This window comes from Podarcis filfolensis (genome assembly GCF_964270895.1).
Source record: "Podarcis filfolensis genome assembly, chromosome: Z".
In the NCBI taxonomy this organism is placed as follows: Eukaryota; Metazoa; Chordata; class Lepidosauria; order Squamata; family Lacertidae; genus Podarcis; species Podarcis filfolensis.
In genome coordinates this window covers 21362612-21382459 of record NC_139617.1, presented here as the reverse complement: position 1 = coordinate 21382459, position 19848 = coordinate 21362612, and the positions used below count along the sequence as shown (strand labels likewise).

At 44.0% G+C, this 19848-nt stretch overlaps 1 long non-coding RNA gene across 1 annotated transcript in view; it reads right to left on the bottom strand.

Moving 5' to 3' along the window:
* Nucleotides 1-2253: 2253 nt before the first annotated feature.
* The window catches only part of LOC310754355, a 94645-nt gene continuing 77050 nt past the window's right edge, over nucleotides 2254-19848 (bottom strand). The window contains exon 4 of the long non-coding RNA XR_014543743.1: nucleotides 2254-3456. This is a non-coding gene — a long non-coding RNA (uncharacterized lncRNA). The remainder of the gene's footprint in view (nucleotides 3457-19848) is intronic.

Here is a 19848-nt window from a genome sequence, read left to right as displayed (position 1 = left end):
AGTCTTCTGTTTGCTCACACATCAGCCATCTGCACATATACCCCCAAACAAAACTTCATCGGGATGCACAGGAGGCCCTCCTGGACCATGTAGGATGGCCTGTGAGGAGCTGCTGAGGTAGGGGAGGATCACCCAAAATTCAGCAGACTTCCCCCTGCTGCACCAGCCCCTTGTGCATACTCCATCATTATTCAGCAGTGTTTTCAACAGGTGGGATATGTTTTAGGAGAGGTTTGTGGCAGGTAGGAAGAGGGGTTGGGAAATTATCCTTCCATGAACTCCTTTAAGCTCACTTATCTTAAGATACATGTCTTGGGGAAGCCCAGCAGAGTCAGTGTCCAGAAATGTTTTTTTACCAGTTTCAGCTGGTACATGTGCCTTCCTGGAGGGGATTGACCTTGCCTCAGTGATCCCTGATCTAATCATATCCAGACTAGACTACTGCAAAAAGCTCTATGTGGGGCTGCCTTCAAAGATGAGTCAGGTGGGTGGTCATGAGAATGAGGTCCTTCTTTGTGGTGACTCCGCACTTATGAAATTCCCTCCCACCAAGCCTGCACCATGTTATTATGCTGAAGGGTTTTAGAATGCTTTGAAGACTCTGATGGAGTGAGCCAGAGCTCTTCACAGTTCTTCCACTGAGGCAGCTTGATAGAATGGCTTTCCCAACCCTACTTAGAGATGTCATTGGTAGCAGTCAGTGAGGTGGGGCAGATGGGGCACAATTACTCTCCCAACATTCCAACGCAGCTGGTCACTGGTATTTACCAAAGGGAGTGGGGAGACACAAAGGGAAGGGAGCTTTGGTGTGGTTGACGCCACCACAACATGATGCACTGAGCTCCCCACACCTTTCCTTCCCTGTATCTTTCTGCATAAGGGCCAGTGACCCATTGTTTTGAGAAGCTGGGACAGCAATGAGACCTTCACTTCAGGTGGATCACTCCAGCTCCCCAGTTTCTCTATCTTTTTGTGGCGGGGAGGGGTGCAAAAAAAGCAGAAAGCAGTCTTGCATCCAGTTTTGCATCCAATACATGCTAAGTCCCATGTATTTCAATGGGCTGCTTTGTATTAAGCAACACCACATGCTGGGATTGACATGTGCTAGTCCCAAGTATTTTAGATAATTGCTTCTGAAGTTGCTGAAAAGTCAGCAGGAAACCTAAATACCTTTTGTCCTGAGAGAGGGAGAGATGACTCCAATTGCTCACATATTGGTATCATCAGTGCTGAGAGGAACAACGTCTAGCAACTAGAATAAGCTGTTTGCCAAAGCTGGCCTCAAGTTTCTAAAAACAAATGCACTCATCACTCGCTCATTTAAACTACTCTGGCATAACCACTGAGAAAGGCAGAAAGAGGGCTCCCCCTTCCCTGTCATCAGGCTTCTCATTCTGAAACATTGTTTCCTGTCTGGTGGTCTCTTGCACATCATACCATTGGAAAACCACAACAGTTCCTGAGCTTAAACAAATTTGCCCATGGAAGCCCATCTCTCTCTGTGTGTGTGTGCTCTATAAATGCTGCTGCTTTTGATGACGTGTGGAAAATGACATGGCAGAAAGGTGCAAATCAGAGCCAGAACCAATTGGAAGGGAAAATACTGCAAGGAGTGTCTGGTTTTATAGGGTCTTTATTTCTTATTAAGATGGTGTATATACCACCCTTTCCACAAACCACAGTTTACAGGATAATCAAATAAAAGCACAGAAAGTAACCCAGTCCTTAAAAACAACAGCTTGTACCAATCACTAAATAACAATTATTATTAATAGGAGCAGCCAGTAGTCCATTTGTAGGATCAGGTCTCTCCACCTCTAAACATTTGCTGAAACTATAAAGAGATGGACAAGATACACCTCAGAAGGGAGGGAGTTCCACATCTTAAAAGCCGCAACTGAAAAGGCCCTTCCATTGCACAGAACTTTGAATTTTGTACCATTGTTTCTTCTAAAGATGCTTTAGAGTTTTATTTTTAAATGCCCCTTCAAGTTAAATTTTTAAAATTGGCATTAAATACTTGGTTTGGTGTTTTGTGTTTTTTATAATCCTTGCCATGTTCTGGTATGACAGCCAAAATGTCATTTGACATCTCAGCTGCAGTTTTGTCTCAATGTGTGGCCTTTGGCTAGCCATAGTCCCTACCTCATAGAGTTTTCTGAGGATAAGAAAGGGGAAGGAAACTCTCTGTATACATCATATTGAGGTTCTTGGGAAAAGAGCAAATGCATATCGGAAATAAAAAATGCCACCTCCATTGTGCCATGGTGCTCTCTCTCAGCTTAATAATAATGATGATGATGGGTGAGATCCAATGTAGCATCAGCACAAGAACTGGGATAGGCTGGTATTGTTGCTCAAACTATTTTAATTGTGCAAGCAGAAAAATAGGTGCAGGTCTTGTAAAAGTAGGAAAAAAATACAATAGGTCAACACTGTAACACTTTTGTCACCCCAAGTCACTTAGTGGCATTGCTATATTAGGAAAGAGGTTCCCACTGGCAGAATGATTGTTGCATTTGCAGGCTGCCACAATCACATCTTAATAATAATAATAATAATAATAATAATAATAATAATACAAAATGTATATCTCAATTGATTGTCATAAGCCCTCTAAGCGATTTACAAACAACACTGGAAGCATAAATAAAAGAAGGTCAAAAACAGATATTTAGAAACATTCAAAAGATAATTAAAAACACATGTTGCTCATGTGTAACATCCCACTACTAAAAGTACCCAGAGCGGCATATGATAGAATACTAAAACCATATAATATCATCCAGAAAAATGCAGTTTGCAGTATATACATTTACTTCATTGGAGAAAGAGAAAGAAAATATGAAAAATATGTGAATGCTCTTCAGAAGTACTTCTGACCTTTCACTGGTGGGCAAATAACCTGCCCTGTCTTCTCATCTACACTGGGCATGTTGTTTTTACTTAGTCCAATATGGTATTCATTTGTGATGCTCATCACAACAAACTTCCAAGCGTTGAAGTGAGTTCCACCTGAACTTGAAAATACACTTTCAGCATCCTTATATGTTTTATATTTGTTCTTGCTGACAAACCTTGGTGGTATAAGGGCATTCATGTGTAACCGGGAATGAGAATCACATTTTCAGTATACAAAAGACCATTCCAGTTTGTGGACAAAATACCTTAATAGTCATTCTAGGAAAGGGGGCAAAAGTTTGGAATTATATACAGCTGTAATTCCTGCCCAGGACTTTCTGGATGCATGACCCCAGGGGTTACAAAAAGGCAGTAAAATCAGCCGAGGAGAAACACCTGTGTTAGGACGTAAGACGATGGAAGCAGCCAGTTTGGAATGCCTGGCTGTCTCGTTGCACCATTGGGCCTAACGATTGGTTGCCAAGCAACCCAGCATCCTTTATTGAACAGCAAACTTCCTTGGGCCTTCCTTGCCTGTTCCTCAGAGCTAGTAACCTAGTAAGGAGAAAAAGAAATCATTACTTTGCTAATGTTCTTCCTACATGCACTGTCTATCCTTTCACCATTCAAGAGGCCAGGTTGTGGCACTGCAATATATACCAGCTTAAACCAAGCAATGAATGAAGCTTTTTGCATCAGATAAATTCCAAAAGCCACACTTGAGCAATACTGTTATTATGCCCCCATCCAAATGACATAAGATAGTGAGCAAGTTTTTGAGTTTCCCAGAATTCTTCATTAGGCTCAAAGTTAAGAAATGGGAGGGGAAGAAGGGGAACTGGCTGGATGCTGAGCCTCAAAGATTGTCTTAAGGCATAGTCATAAGTAGGAGGAAACCAGACTTAACCATATTAGGTTCAATTGCATACTACGCAGGTTGCACTTAGGATGGAACACACAATGACTGGCTCCTCAATTTTGAACTATTGGTTTTCATATTTTTGAAAGCTGTTGTGCAGCATAAAGCCTTCATAGCATTTTGGCTAATCCAGTTAGGTCTGCTATCCTATACAAACACAGGCCCCATCTGCGCTATACATTTAACACTGTATCATACTGCTTCAACAGTCATAGCTTCTATCAAAGTATACAGAGAATCAAAAGCAGCCAGCAAAGTGGCAGCAACATCCAGCAAGATAATGCTGGAAGCTGTCGTTGTTGCTGGAGGTACCACCTCTTGGGTCTCTGCTGCCCAAGGCAGCTGCCTCACCTCACCTCACCTCACCTCACCTCATGGACTGGGAACTGTAATTTGTTAAGAGTGCTATGACCTGTTAGAAGACCTCCTTCATTGCTCCTTTAATGGGGATTTTTAAGCAGAGGTTGGATGGCCGCCTATCATGGATGCTTTAGCTGAGATTCCCTCATTGCAGGAGGCTGGGCTAGATGACCCCAGGGATCCCTTCAAACTCTACAATTCTATGTTGTGATGCTTCCAGCTCTTAAGAATATAATTATGTGCTCCAGTCCCCTTTACCAATATATTAACAAATGTAGAACTACATTTGTCTAGATCTGCAACCCTGTAAAGTTTTAGATGCTCATACGCAGTGTGGAGAGAAAAGCAGCTATGTTAAAACAGGGTCATAAAATAAAAAGCTGACCAAAATCCTCCAAAGGATGCAACTACCATAAAAATAGTTATCCAAATAAAATGGTTCATAGCTTATAATGGAATCACATGAGCTATTTTTTTCTCATAGTATGGAAAATGTCCCATACGAAGCAGCCTTCAGTAAATACACAAAAATAAAGGGGAGATCATTTTCTCTGAAATTTCCCAAAGGGAAACAAAGTGTAGCAATAAATATTAAATTTCATCTTTTTTTCTTGTTTCCTTTCCTTCCTCCTCTTTCTTTTCTTAATTCATGATAAACAGGACTGTTGAAAGAGCAAATTATTTCTTTGCTAAGGCAAGAAAACTCATGTCAGATATATAAGATTAGACAAAATCACCATATCAGTTACAGCAGTAAACCATTTGTCAGATGACTGGTGGGTTTTTTTGTTTTTTTATAGTGTTTCATTTTTTGCATGACCCTTCAGACAGCCTGATCCTAATCAAGCACTTTCACCCTTTGAATACAAGCCCCACACTGTGTTTAAAAAACAAACCATTTTTGTTGATTTTTAAACATACATGAAAATAAGATACACTGGTGAATGGTACAGTAAAGAACTCTGTAGAATTGGATAGGGTGCAAATTAAGGGCAACCAAAATGATAAGGGAATTGGAGTAGCTTCTCTACAACTAGGACAGGAGAGAATTCCAATCCAGTTTGCATTCAAAGGCAAAGCTACCAATTTCTGAAACTATATGCTAACTGGAACACAGCCATTCTATAAAATTCCCACTTCCTACTTACTTGGAAGCTGAGGAATAGCATTAGGATAAGGGTCTCCATGTCACATTACTTTGGCGAGAAGGACACCGTATGTCTCTTTAAAGCAAATTCTGACTTGATGGAACTTTGCTGCACAATGCCTGACCTGATGGAGCGTTGGCTTCTGTGTTAATATTTAAAACCTTATTGCTCAAACTCATTTTCAGCCACTTTGCAGTAGCATAGTAAATATGAATTGGACTGTGACCTGGGAACTCCATGAAATCATCAACCAAACTGTTATAATGTGTGCTGACATCTGCACATAGCCGCCTTTTTCTGGGCCAGTTTGATTGTCTTCCAGCAGGGCTGCGCACAACCCCCCAGATTTACCCCATGGCTCTGAGCTGAGTTCCCCCCATCAGGCCAACCAGGGGGGTCACCCACCACACCTCAGAACTAGTCCCAAATTAATTTGGGGTGGGGCTAATGTTTAATTAGGGAGGATCCTAATTAAACATGTGTGTCTCCTTCCCTAGAGGAGGGGGCGGGTCTATTCTGCAGGGTGCTTCTTCACAAGAGGCTTCTCTGAGGGAAAGAACCATGCCGTGTGTGCGCTCACACAAGTAACATGCATGCCAATCACATACATGAACATAAATGAACCCAGTGTTCAAATTACAGGGGCCCAGTTCCCTTACTTGGGATTCTAAATCCTTAGCTATTGTATTAGAATCCTTGGGGATTATAATGTGACTATAATGAGAGTTAATCAAAGAATCCACCTTGTAGGTTTAATTCCCCCCATCATCTGAACTATAGTATGCATTACAAGCAATAAAGCACATAGGTGATTAAATGGATGAAGTAGATGAATTGGGTCCCTTTGCCTCACCCACATACTCATGCCCACATGCACCCACTAGTTGGTTGGTGGAGGGGTTGGAGAATAGGGTAAGAATCATGCACGCACACATACACACACATGGATGTACACACACAAGCAAAAGATCCTTGCATGAAACCAGAAGACTTCCCCTTTTAAAGCAAAGAATACACTGGGGATAGATTAAATAAGGCCTACAACAGAGGGAAGTGAGTTCTGCACTGCAAAGCCTCCCGCAGTCAAGACTTGATAGCCTGCTGACTTCAGACGAAATATGCTAGCCCTTCACAGTTGGCATTGTGCAAGAGCAGATCAAGTCTCAATTCAGCACTCAACTGCATTCTGAACATACAGCAGCAGCCTTTATCCAAAACATAAGAATATGACCAAAAAATAGCTTGCACCAGTTCAGTGGCAGTGAATCCTATAAACATGGCCAGCACTAGAGACTGGTACCCTTGAGCAGTTCCTCAGAAAGACCCACCATTAATACCTACCTAGGTATTAATTAGATAGTTAAAAAGTGCACTTTTTTCTGGTGCACTGATCAGAGACACAGGTGCCTGAGTGTAGCTGCCTTTTTAATTTCCCACAATGTACTGCATCCAGGGGCATTGTGTAATAGCAATTTGACCCCGAAGCTTAATGCTGTTTCGAACACTGATCACCAGGACTCACCAGTGGAAGAGGAGGAGATACACCAGAGGGCTCATTGCCTAGGGTTCCCTCACACCTGGAACCCACCCTGCCTATGAGCAAGGCAGATGGGATGAGACCATCTTGCAGGAGGGTTGGGAATCCTTCACGACTGCTTATATGGATATCATTTCAGCATGCTAAATTTGCTAAACTAGCTGCTCCATGGTAGAGAAGTAGTCCACAAAGAATGTGCTGTTACAATTGTCATAATGTTGTTCTACCCTGCAGCAGCCAGCCAGCCAGACGGACTGACTGACTGACTGACTGACAGACGGGAAGTCCAAATTTGGTAAAAATACAAATATCCTTTGTGCAAGTGCAACAAGCTGAAAAACGAGCCACAACAGTCCCCCAAATTGCTAATGGGAAGCAGCAGCTGTAACCAAGGATGTCCTGGGTCCAATTTGTTTCTTCCATGTGGCTGTATCCCTGGGGAAGCTCAGGCTGATCAGTGTGGAAGATTTAGCCCAGAATCGGTTAGTTGGAAGCAAAGAGGACACAGGAATGGCAGGAGCTGCCTCATATCAGGTCAGACTATTTTGGGGACAATAAGTCTCCAGGAATATAAACAGAAGTCTTTCATAAGCAACTACTACATGGTGCTCTTTGAAGTTAGAGAAACCAAGCACTGGATCTAGGATCTTCTACATGCAATGCATCTTTGTTATCACAGAGTGATAGTTCATCTGTCCTGGAGTGTCAACACAAGGGGGCTTGTGAAGAAGGAGCAGCAGAGACTGTACTTTTTGAGAATTCTAAGGAAAAACCATCTTCCGCAGAAACTGCTGCTTGCCTTCTATCACTGTGCCATTGAGAGCGTGCTCACTTATGGCTTATGTGTGTGGTACGGAAGCTGTACTACCCAGGACAGGATGGGGTTGTGCAGAGTTGTTAAGGCAGCAGAGAGCATTGTTGGCTGCCCACTCTCCACCTTAGAGCAGATTTATGCCACAAGGTGCCATAGGAAGGCACTGGACATAGTAAAAGATCCATCGCATCCTGGTCACTGTCTCTTCGAGCTCCTGCTGTCGGGACGGAGATACAGGACGATGAAGACAAGAACGAGCCGTCTTAAGAACAGCTTCTTCTCCAGAGCGATCTCGGCCCTGAATGGGAAGCCTGGACTTTGAAAGTCATCTAATCTTCCTTGCTGTACTATACTGTATTGTTTTAACTAGCGTTTTTATGGAGCAGTCAAGTAATTTCGTTGTCCCTGAGAGGGGGCAATGACAATAAAGATATTATTATTATTATTATTATTATTATTATTATTATTATTATCTTTTGCCTCACCTGCAACACCCAGTTGTCACCATCTGTACCCGTATCTCCAAGCTGGAGCTGGGACATCATTCTCTTTATTTCTGAAGTTCAGAATGTGAGTGCTGTCACTTATGGAGCCAAAATATCAGCAGTGTTGGAGGAGGGAGCTTGAGGTTTGCTCTCAAGTCACAGAATTCTGATTGATAGTGGGCATGGTGGGAAAGTGAATGGCATGGAGTGACTATGGATGGGATATAATGGTGACTCTGCCTAATCCTCACTTTCTGAAACAATATGAAAAATGAAACACAAACATCCTGTAAAATTCCCGCTTCTCCAAATTTTGCAATGCAGCTTTTCAGCAAAGTAGTATGTACAAAAAGGCACATGCAGGATAAAGTGTGCATAAAAATGCATGGGGAGGTGTAAATGACATACAGGAATGCATTCCATTAGGGAACATTGCTCTGCAAAAAATGTGTATATTAGGCAAAATTGCTTACAGGTTTGTATATTAGGATAAATTTGCAGTAAAAGACTGATGAACTTTCACGGGCTTAAAAGAAAGAGCTGTACTTAAGACTGGGAAAATGAGAAACTGAGAAAAATGTACAAGTCTACCCATCCCTAAGTAACTGAGGTGCTGAAGAGGGAGCACTCCACATGCTTCAAGGACCCATGAAGGACCCACTTGTGGCATTATAACAGTCAGGGTTTTGCCATGTGCAGCAGCCAACTACATGGCAAGGGTTCATTGAACGTGATGGTATCACACCACTCATCTGCTTCAACAAGATGTTACCAGGGGGTGCAGGGAAGAAAAGCAGATTGGTGACAGCAGACTGGTCACTTATTAACTAGTTTTGTCCTTAATTAGAACATCAGAACCTTCCTCCTGACCCAGACCAAAGTTCTATCAAGTCTAGCATCCTGTTTCTCCATGCAACGAATCAGATGCCTCTGGGAGGCCTGCAAGCAGGACATGAAGGCAATAGCCCACTATTCAGTGGCCTACTGCCTCTGAAACTGGAGGCTCCATTCAATTATTGTGGCTTCATTACCATGGATACCATGAGTCAGCTATTTAGCACAATCCATATCTAACTATATCTATGCAGCTACATAAAAGGTAAAGGGACCCCTGACCATTAGGTCCAGTCGTGGCCGACTCTGGGGTTGCGGTGCTCATCTCGCTTTACTGGCCAAGGGAGCCGGTGTACAGCTTCCAGGTCATGTGGCCAGCATGACTAAGCAGCTTCTGGCAAACCAGAGCAGCGCACGGAAACGCCATTTACCTTCCCGCCAGAGCAGTACCTATTTATCTACTTGCACTTTGACGTGTTTTCGAACTGCTAGGTTGGCAGGAGCAGGGACCGAGCAATGGGAGCTCACCCCGTCACGGGGATTTGAACCGCCAACCTTCTGATCGGCAAGTCCTAGGCTCTGTGGTTTAACCCATAGCGCCACCCGCGTCCCTATGCAGCTACATAGAAGCTTACAATCTAAGTTTCGATAGCGGGAAAGAGAACTGAAAGAGGGGTCGGGAGAGACAGAAGAAAGAACAGAAGGAGCCTTGTAGGTCATATAGTGCAAGCCCTCTGCTTAATGCAGGATTTGCAGTGGAGAAGGCAGCTTCGGCATCACCAGCGAATGGCCCTGCAACCTTTGCTCTACCTCCAGTGGTAGAGCTCATACTCACATTGGGCATTGAAGAACATATTTAAAGCACACAGCTTCTCCCAACAAATTCTGGGAACCAGGGCTAGTGCATCAAATTTTGCCACTTGAGGCAAAATGGGAAGTGCTGCTCCACCCTGCTGCTGCCACACCACCCAGCTCACCCTGCAGCCACCACTGCTGGAGACAGCAAGGTGCACCCAAGAGGACACCAGCATGAGGGCTTCTGCCACCTGCTGCTGCTGCTGCTGCTGCTTCACTCCACCTCATGGGTGGGCCAGGACAGCTGGGAACTGTAGCTTACCCCTCACAGAGCGACAATTGCCAGCACCCTTAAATTAAATACATGTCCCAGGATTTTTTAGGGGAGTCATATGCTTTACATTGTGCTTTTCAATATGGATGTAACCAGAGAAAGGAGGGAATGGCCAACAAGGAGCATTCACACATGCTGAACTTTTGCTATGGTTGGGAGTGGAGGCTGCCATTTATACAGTGGTACCTCGGGTTAAGTACTTAATTTGTTCTGGAGGTCCGTACTTAACCTGAAACTGTTCTTAACCTGAAGCACCACTTTAGCTAATGGGGCCTCCCGCTGCTGCCGCGCTGCCGGAGCACAATTTCTGTTCTCATCCTGAAGCAATATTTCGGGGTAGCAGAGTCTGTAACCTGAAGCATATGTAACCTGAAGCGTATGTAACCCGAGGTACCACTGTACTTGAATTATTCTGCTTGTGCACTGTCTCTCTCTTTTAAATGCATTCATGCATGCACACATGCGCGAGCACGCACACAAGCACACACACACAGAGGATCTGTGCAAAGCTGTTAAGAATTACACTGCTGATGGGGGAAACAGTAATCCCTGCTTGCTTTGATGTTCAGGGAGGGGGAGCAGAGAGACAAAGCAAAGAGAGACAGAGCACAGATGATGTTCATGTTACTAAGACTTTATTACACTTAATAAAACACACTACAGCGCGTTCACTAGTATACTATGAAGTCTTCATAAATCACATTGCCTGCTCGACATGTGTCAAAATAAAGTCACATAATACAAAACAGGAGAAAATATTCCCAGTCCTGTGTATTTGTTCACTTGTGTCATTGGCTTATGGTAGATGACTTGTCTGATCATTACTGCAAGCCAGAAAGATTCCTGGTTGCTAAATATACCTGTTTATATTCATTAGTGGTGTGGAATCTGTAATCCTGCAGATGTTGCCCCATCATTTCCAGACAGCATGGCCAATAGTCAGGGGTGGTGGGAGCTGCAGTCCAGCAATATCTGGAGAGCAACAGATTATATATTTTTATTATTATTATTATTATTATTATTATTATTATTATTATTATTAATCACACATTGTAAGCAGATGGGAAGGGGAGGGGGAATCCATAGGGTATAGTCAAGGGGTGGAAGGCTGTGTGCTACAGAGACTCGGAAGGCACTGCTTGTCAGCTGGTAAAGGGCAGGTGAATCAGTATCAAAAGCAAGGATGAGCATGAGGTAGGGCCAGAGCCAGCTCAAGACATTTTGCTGCCTGAGGCAAAGGATAAGACAGCACCCTCTCCCAAGGAACACACAGAAGCTGATTGGACTGGCAATGGAATCTTACTCCAATACTGGTGAAAGGCCAGTGTCTTCCACTGCACTGGAGGACAGCAGGCTAGTGTATAGGGTACAGCGCACAGCACATGGCACTCACAACTGTGTTCCTTCCCTGAACCTCACCATCTGCCACCTGAGGCAGCTGTCTCACTCTGCCTCATTGTAGAGCTGGCCCTGGGTAGGAGTATTGGGCAACACTCCATGCTAAAAGTTTATAGGGGGCAGAGGGGAAGCTGGGGCCTCTGACTTTCTGTGGTGATTCCCCTCCTAGATACGGTTTTAAAAGGGTACTAGGAGTATGATTTGGCTGCAATTTGGAGTAGTCAGAGGGTGGGGTTTGTGTGTATCATTAAGCCCCCTCCTCTCCCCAATAATCTGAGGGAATAGGTGGGGGCTTCTGCTGTTCACACAAAGGGATGCAGAGAGGTAAGAAGGTCTGACCTTCCCATATTGATTCAGAGCAACCAATTGAATCTTTGGCTCATATCAATGTGTTGCACTCTCTTACCAGTGCATCTCTGCAATGCATTGAGCCAAAATCCAGCACATCCTCAGCAAGCCCTGTTTTTCTGGTTTTTTTAAAATACCCCTTTGAAAAGGACACACTTCCCTTCTCTCCTGCCCGCCCCCCCAGCAAACATTTGCTGTATTTCTGCCCCTCCCCAAAAAGTATTTCACTGAGGTTCCAGCGCCATGGCATGCTTTATGGGAGCCCTGCAAAGAGAACTCCCGTCAGCTGCTTAGCCCAACAGCATAAATTTGATCTTGCAATTAGTATTCAGCTCAGCATCCTGGATAGAAACCAATGTTGCAGCCAAGAGGTGGTTTAAAACACATAAATCATAGATCAATGACAGAACTCTAAGCACTGGATAGATTACAAAAGTAAGCTTTAGTTAAAAATAGATTAACCATTTCCCTCCAGGAATTCCTTCTGCCAAAAAAAGAAAAGAGAAAAAAAGAAACCCTATATATTAAACAAATAAAATTGCATGTTATCCAAGGATTTCCCCCCATACTAATATATGCATATAGTAGATTAATTGCCTTTTTCCTTGACATTTAACATTCTGGTTAAAGAAATGTTGTATCATGCTATTTGAGTGGAAAATAATACACAGCACAGAAAGCAAGAGAGAGAGAGAGAGAGAGAGAGAAAGAAAGAAAGAAAGAAATAACTAAAAATATAGCATGAGCCAACAATAGCAGCAGCTTTGGAACAATTGCTGCAGAAAATCAGGCTATTTCTGATGCATTTGGTTTTGGTTTGAATTGTTCAAATAGGCTCCTGAGGTCAACAAAGGCTGAGGCACAGCTACAATTGAGCTCGTCCAAATTTGTATTTTTCTTTTAAGTCTAGTTGGAAGAAGAGGTAGTAAATCTATTTCAGGAGACATAAGGAACTTTATTATACCAGTTCAGACTATTGGTCCTTCTAGCTCAGAATTATCTACATGTCTGGCAGCAGCTCTTTGGAGTTTTAGACGAACCTTTTCCTACCTCATCTAGAGCCAATGCTAGGAACTGAACCTAAGACCTTCTGCTTGCAAACTGTGCACGGTCACTCAGCTGTGGTCCTTTCCCTGATGTAGGGTGAACATATGAAGGTGCCTTATACTGAGTTAGATATTCCATCTAGTTCTTCCATCTAGTTCAGTGTTGCCTACACTGACTAGCGGTGACTCTCAATGTTTTTAGATGGGGGCCCTCCCCAGAGCTACCTGGAGATACCGAAGACTGAACTCGAGATGTTCAGCAAACAGAATATGCACTCCACCACTGACCTACCAATTAAAGTGGCAGATGCACTTGCATGACAGAATGCACTTTCATCCAAATAAATGCCTTGTGCATAGAAAACTGGCATGGCTGGAAGAAATGTTGTCACCTAGCTTTCTCCCAGAGTTGACAGCAATTTTGGGGGTGGGTGGGAGAAAGAGTGTGTGGATTGGGGGAGAGGTGGTGATAAGAAGAGTGTGTGGATTGGGTAGGTGGGGGAAAGAGTGTGTGGATCAGGTGTGGGGTGAGAGAAAGAATGCATGGATCAGGAGGACGGGTGGTGGTAAAAAGAGCACACGGATCAGGCAGGGGGTGGGATAAAGAGCATGCGTTGTGAGGGGGTGGGGGCAGAAAGACTGCATGGATGTCCCGCTTCCCTGTCCCAAAAAGTTGGGCGGTATGGTGTTCTAGACAGCCTCACATTGTAAGACCTGTCAGAGGTATGAAGGCTTAGCACTAGAACGTTCAGTGTATAAGCAAGAATACACACTACTCAGCCACCTCTTATTTTCAGGTAACAAAGAGCAAGAGACCAACCCCACCCCACCCCACCCCTCAATTATTTTGAACTAATGCAGATTATGAAGGAAACTGAGTTGTTTCTCCTTCCCCCACAAGAAGCCTCCAGACCGATTTGTCTGCAATTTGGCAGGCTTACTCCATACCCTCCAACATTTCTCTGATGAAAATAGGGACGACCTAAGGAAAAGTGAGACATTCTGGGATTAAATCAGAAACCGGGGCAGCTTCTGTAAATCCAGGACTGTCCCAGGAAAAGAAAGACACTTGGAGGGTCTGTGCCTGTAAATTTCATTGACCAAAAGCAGAGGTGGAGTATTGCCATGTTTAGATTATCCATTATAGTCAATGGGCAACCTGGAGCTTCACAGAATGTATTGGAGACCAAATTATGGACCAAAGTAGAGAAAAAGCACAGGGTGGCTAAGAAGCATCAAAATTTTAAAGATTGCACAGATGCAAATACAAAGCAATCTTGGGGCCAATGTACACCCCTAATACAAATAAGATAAGTCAATTTCTCACTTATAACTAGAAATCAGCTTTTATGGCATATTCTATATCTCTTTATATTAAAAAAAACCCCAACCTGTGAATATTTTTCATGTACTCCTTAGAACAGAACAGCCTTTTGACTAAAAGAAATGATTTAAACTCAACATTGACAGACAGACACCCTGGAATGTGTATGTTTTTCTTTCAGAATTCTAGACAACCAAAACAACATCAAATGATAAAAGGAGACAGAATTCATATATAAAAGCTTTTCACCCAAGACTTTTCTCTCTCATTAAATACGTACTGCAATATTTGATTGGTTCAAGAAGAATGATCAAATAAAAAAGGTGGGGGTGGGGGGAGAGAGACCAAACTTCTCCATGTTGGATTTCCCAAATTTTGATCAAACAAGCAGGACTGAATTTCAAAAGTTATTACCGCATGAGACTATGACTGTCTACTGTTAGTTTAACTAAATTAAAGATCATGTCGTGTAAATCCTGAAATAAAATAATCATCACCAAACACCCATGTTTACTTCAGATATTTTAACATCCTGTAAGTAATGAAAAGGTGGTTGTGGTAAGGAATGTTGTGTTTAGTTTTCTCAGTGAAGTCAACTGAGCCCTTTTCCTAGATCTCTGGCATGGTGAAGAATGTTCTAAATTCGTAAGAAGAGTATGGAAAGTAAGGTAAAGGTAAAGGGACCCCTGACCATCAGGTCTAGTCGTGGCCGACTCTGGGGTTGTGGTGCTCATCTCGCTTTATTGGCCGAGGGAGCCGGTGTACAGCTTCCGGGTCATGTGGCCAGCATGACTAAGCCACTTCTGGTGAACCAGAGCAGCGCACAGAAATGCCATTTACCTTCCCACCAGAGCGGTACCTATTTATCTACTTGCACTTTGACGTGCTTTTGAACTGCTAGGTTGGCAGGAGCAGGGACCGAGCAATGGGAGCTCACCCCCATGGCGGGGATTTAAACCGCTGACATTCTGATCAGCACGTCCTAGGCTCTGTGCTTTAACCCACAGCGCCACCCGCGTCCCAGTGTGGAAAGTAGGGGTGAGGTACAAGGGTGGAGGGGCTCACTGTGTTTATATCCCAAAAGGTCTTGCTTCTCCCATAGCCACAGCCTTGGATTCCTGCAGAAATCATGCATGCCTCCCCCTCACAGGCTTCAGCCTGCTGCCTGCTTCTAGCTCACACACAAAACTCAGGGTTCCCCCTGGCACAGAGCCACTTCCTTTGTTATCCTAACAACCCATACTTAGAAGGCCATTAGCTTGCTGAGGACCTGGCATGGCTATTCCAACCATTGAATCCTTGCTGGATCCAGGAGTTAGAAGAGGCTCAGGCATGCAGCCTAAACACACACACCCAACTCACAAAAAATACCATTATAATAGCATCTTAAAATATAGGAGAATTTGATCCTGTAAGGTGCCACTGAAGATTGGATCCATGACAGAATCTGATCCTGCATATTGCCGCTTACAAAGGAGCATCAACTGGCACTGTGCAAGACTGGATCCTCTAGCTTAACTGCTGTTTAGTAGGAGGATCCAAACCTGCATGGCGCTGCTCTTTCGTGAGTGGATGCCCTGCATGCAAGGGAAATCTCTTATGAAGCAACAGCATGCACAGATTCAGATCCTCCAGCTGTTAAGTTGGAGATTCTGATGCTATGTAGCGCTGCTTTGGGGAAGGAGGCCAGGAAATGCGTCTCCCTACCTTCTCCCATGGGACATGGGTGGTGCTGTTGTGGGTTAAACCACAGAACCTAGGACTTACCGATCAGAAGGTTGGCGGTTCGAATCCCCGCAACAGGGTGAGCTGCCATTGCTCGGTCCCTGCTCCTGCCAACCTAGCAGTTCGAAAGCACGTCAAGTGCAAGTAGATAAATAGGTACTGCTCCGGTGGGAAGGTAAACGCCGTTTCCGTGCACTGCTCTGGTTCAACAGAAGCGGCTTAGTCATGCTGGCCACATGACCCGGAAGCTGTACGCCGGCTCCCTCGGCCAATAAAGCGGGATGAGCGCCACAACCCCAGAGTCAGCCACAACTGGACCTGATGGTCAGGGGTCCCTTTACCTTTACCTTTACCTTATCCCACAAACATGCAGCCACCCAGAAACTTTTCACAGCTTCCCCATTCTTCTTGCTCATGCCTACCTCTTCTTCCTGCCTAACGCTCTTCCCCCGACAGCTCTGTATGTCTCTGGGTTGCTCAACCCAACCTATAGTGATCTGGGGCTCTCTCAACCCAAGTCGAATAATGCCCAGATCCCTCTGAAAAGGTCTTATCTGGCCCTGGATTCAGGCCCTTGTCAAATCTACTATACAGCTCTACTCACTTCCATAACACTTTGAAAGATAGGAGGCCCCAGGGATGCAGCAGGAAAGGGATATGAATCCTTAAAGTTGTTATTTTGCAAATTTGTGTTCTTAACTCAGATTTAAGCCTCTTATCCAAAGTCACAAGCACAGTCCTCCTAAGAACTGCTTGAGTGAGTAAGAATTGTAGGAATGGATTTTCTATTCCTCCTGATCCCAATTTTTCTTTTCTCTTTCGCACCCCACTCCCTGATTTCCTTTTTTGGCCAATGTTAAACTTGTTCTATTGGAGAGGGGAGGGGAGGGGAGGGAAATGCCAAGGACCGCTCTAAGTAAATGAAATGTGTCAGTGAAAAAATCAGGGTTAATTTTTAAAGACACGTTTCCCTCCAGCAACAATTCTCTTTAATTATTTCAATGTGAAACGCATTATAAAGCGTGTTTGTTTCCTGTTCTCAGCCCTTGGTGGCCGACATGAGATATTCAGGACACGGAGAGTGTTTCTCAGCTCTGGGTTAGTCAGGTTTACAAGGTGCTGAAAACACTCTCAGGTCTCATGAACGTAGCTTGAACTGAATCAGGCCACCACTGGTACCTCATCGTGTTGGGCAAAACATGACCTAGGAGTCCTGTGCCAAGGGGACTGTAATTTAAACCCCTTCCAACTGATTTCTAACATATTTATATACAATAGCAACAGAGCTCATGCCTAAGCAAGAAATTGGGCTGATTAGCATTTTTTTTTTCATGTGTTGCTATTATAGGTTATTCAGCTCTAAATGCAGAAATATCTTCTCACCTGGGACTCCAGGGGAGCGGCATTTGCTGTTTGGTGTGGTGTGGCACGGCTACAGCCTGGTCCCAGGGGCTAACTCCTTCCCACACAATGGAGGGGATGTCTAGTGCCTCCTCCTCTGGCTGTGCTAGCCTGATGGGGATGGTCTGGTTGAATGGGCCAATCAGGTTGTAGGGGAGGAGGCTGAACCAAGTAATATTTAAAAGGGCAGCCTTGTGTAGTTCGCCCTCATTTGTTAGATTCACCACTTTCCCACCTAGGCTGTAATTGGTCAGCCTGAAGGTGAGCACAAAGGCCAACAGAACCTTGCTATGGTTATTCAGTGGCTGTATTCAGGGCCAGGGAGGAATTTTTTCCTGCAGATGAATTGGCCGGTCTGCAGTTTTTCACCTACCTCATAGTAACAGTCACAATTTGGGTGGATAAGCCATTGGGTTGGATCCTTAGCTGGTCAGGTTAAAGGGGTCCAGGAGGGGTGTCTCTTGGGGTCCACACAGGGGGCGATGGGCCACAGCACCTCTCCCAGTGGTGGCCCAAGTGGAATCATAGCACCTAGTCCATATCAGGGGTGACTCCCCTGCTCTGAGTCAGCTGCACCTTATTCATCAACCAGCAGGTGGGCTGCTTGATACCAGATACATTCCCAATGCCTTGGCCATCTGTACATCTGTAAACAATAAAAATGTGGCCTACTTCAACACAAATTTCCTGTGTTTATTTCTTTGGTTTGCCCCTCACTGTACTACAGGCATCATGTACCTGTGACAGAAAACAGAGGTACAAATTTCTATTGGAAGTCAGAGAAAATGGGGTGGGAGAAGAATGGGAAGAGAGGGCACTATAACTTAATTCTGTTTCTGTTGCTGAAATTTTTCTTCAGGTTCACTTTACTACAGAGTTATCAGATACTGGAGTAGCAAAGCCTGTTCTCCTTTATTTCCAGCTCTGAGTGGAACTAGGGATCAGGGCTAGAGCTCTAAATTTGATGGACACCTTGACATTGGAACTGCTTCCATGCCAGTGGATGCTCTGGTTGGCTCACCTAACCACAGTGCTCCTCTGATTGGTTCCAGGTGGCTCCCATTTTAACTATCCCACCCCCCGCAAGTACCCCTGGAATAGCATCACTCTAGGGCACTTCCAGCCCATGTGGGCCATATAAGGCCTTTCAGGGGTCCACAGCAGGGGGCAGAATTGAGAAACAGGTCTGTAGGTAGATATTCCTGTTTTCCAAATGAAAAAGCCCCAAATGTTGCAACCATTTGTCATAGGTGAGTTACCCCAATTATTTGATTATTTTTAATTCCATTTTCTGAACCTTTCCCAGGTCTACAATATCCTTTCCCACAACTGTTCTAGTCACAGGCTAAAACTGAACTTCATCCCACCACTGTGTCTTGCTATACTGCTGTCAGTCCCTTTCTCTACTGTCTATCATATTTCATATGCCAAAGGCAGGAACTCCTGTTAGTTGTGCTTATAGAAGAGCACAAATTAGGCTCATCTACATCATGGGCTGTACCCAACATTCTTTGTCCACTAGCACAAGGCCTCTTGAGCTAATGGAGGGGTGAGTCTTAATGTTGCACAACAGGAATTCAATGTAACAGTTGTGCTAGCAGAAACGCACAGCACAACAAATTGTGCAATCTATTCCACAACAAAGTTACCACCAGTTTGATTTTATGTTCTTTTGCACAATAATGTTCCAGCAGCGCTAAACTTTTCACTAGTTTGACAAGTCCACTGCTAAGTGACTTCAACTTCATTAGATACAAACCCATCTGTTTAGCCTCCCATTCTCTTCCGCCGCCACCACCACCATACAGCTTGTTTCAATCTACCAGTGGCCTAAAACACAAATAATTCTTGTTCATGGTTTCCTTTTTTTCTTTTCATATTTGGAATTTAGGCAAAGGCTAATGACTGAATTGGCTAGCAGTCCTCAAACAAAGTTTATGAGCAGGAATATGAGTAATAATATAGGGCAGTCTATGGTAATAATACAGGGTGCGCTATCCAAGTCATTCTCTTTGAATTGGCAAATATTCACAGGAAGTCTTTTCAATCCCCTTTTCAAAACGGGGATGGTTAAATTGGGCAGCTTACATTGCTAAGAGGGTGCTATTTATAGCGCCATTATTCGGGAGGAAATCGGAAGTTCGGAATGACAGCAAAAATGACATGACATTGTCTTTCACGTTCACCTGCGGAAACATCTAGGTCATCCAAGGAATGAGTTAAAAGTCTAGAAAGGAAGCAAACACTACCATAGCTGTCTGTCATCTTGCAAAGAGATTTTTCATCTGGCGCTTAACATGGTTTTTTTTATTATTAACAAAAACTGAAATAAGAACATCTCCCTCCAACCCCCAAATATTCTCATGTCCTTAAAGATACTGGAAATTTCAGACAAAAGTTTTTCAACCTTTTTTTTTCCATTAGTGGAAATTCAAAGTCCCTTGGGGGAACAAAAGTGTCTGGATTGTTGGACCAACTC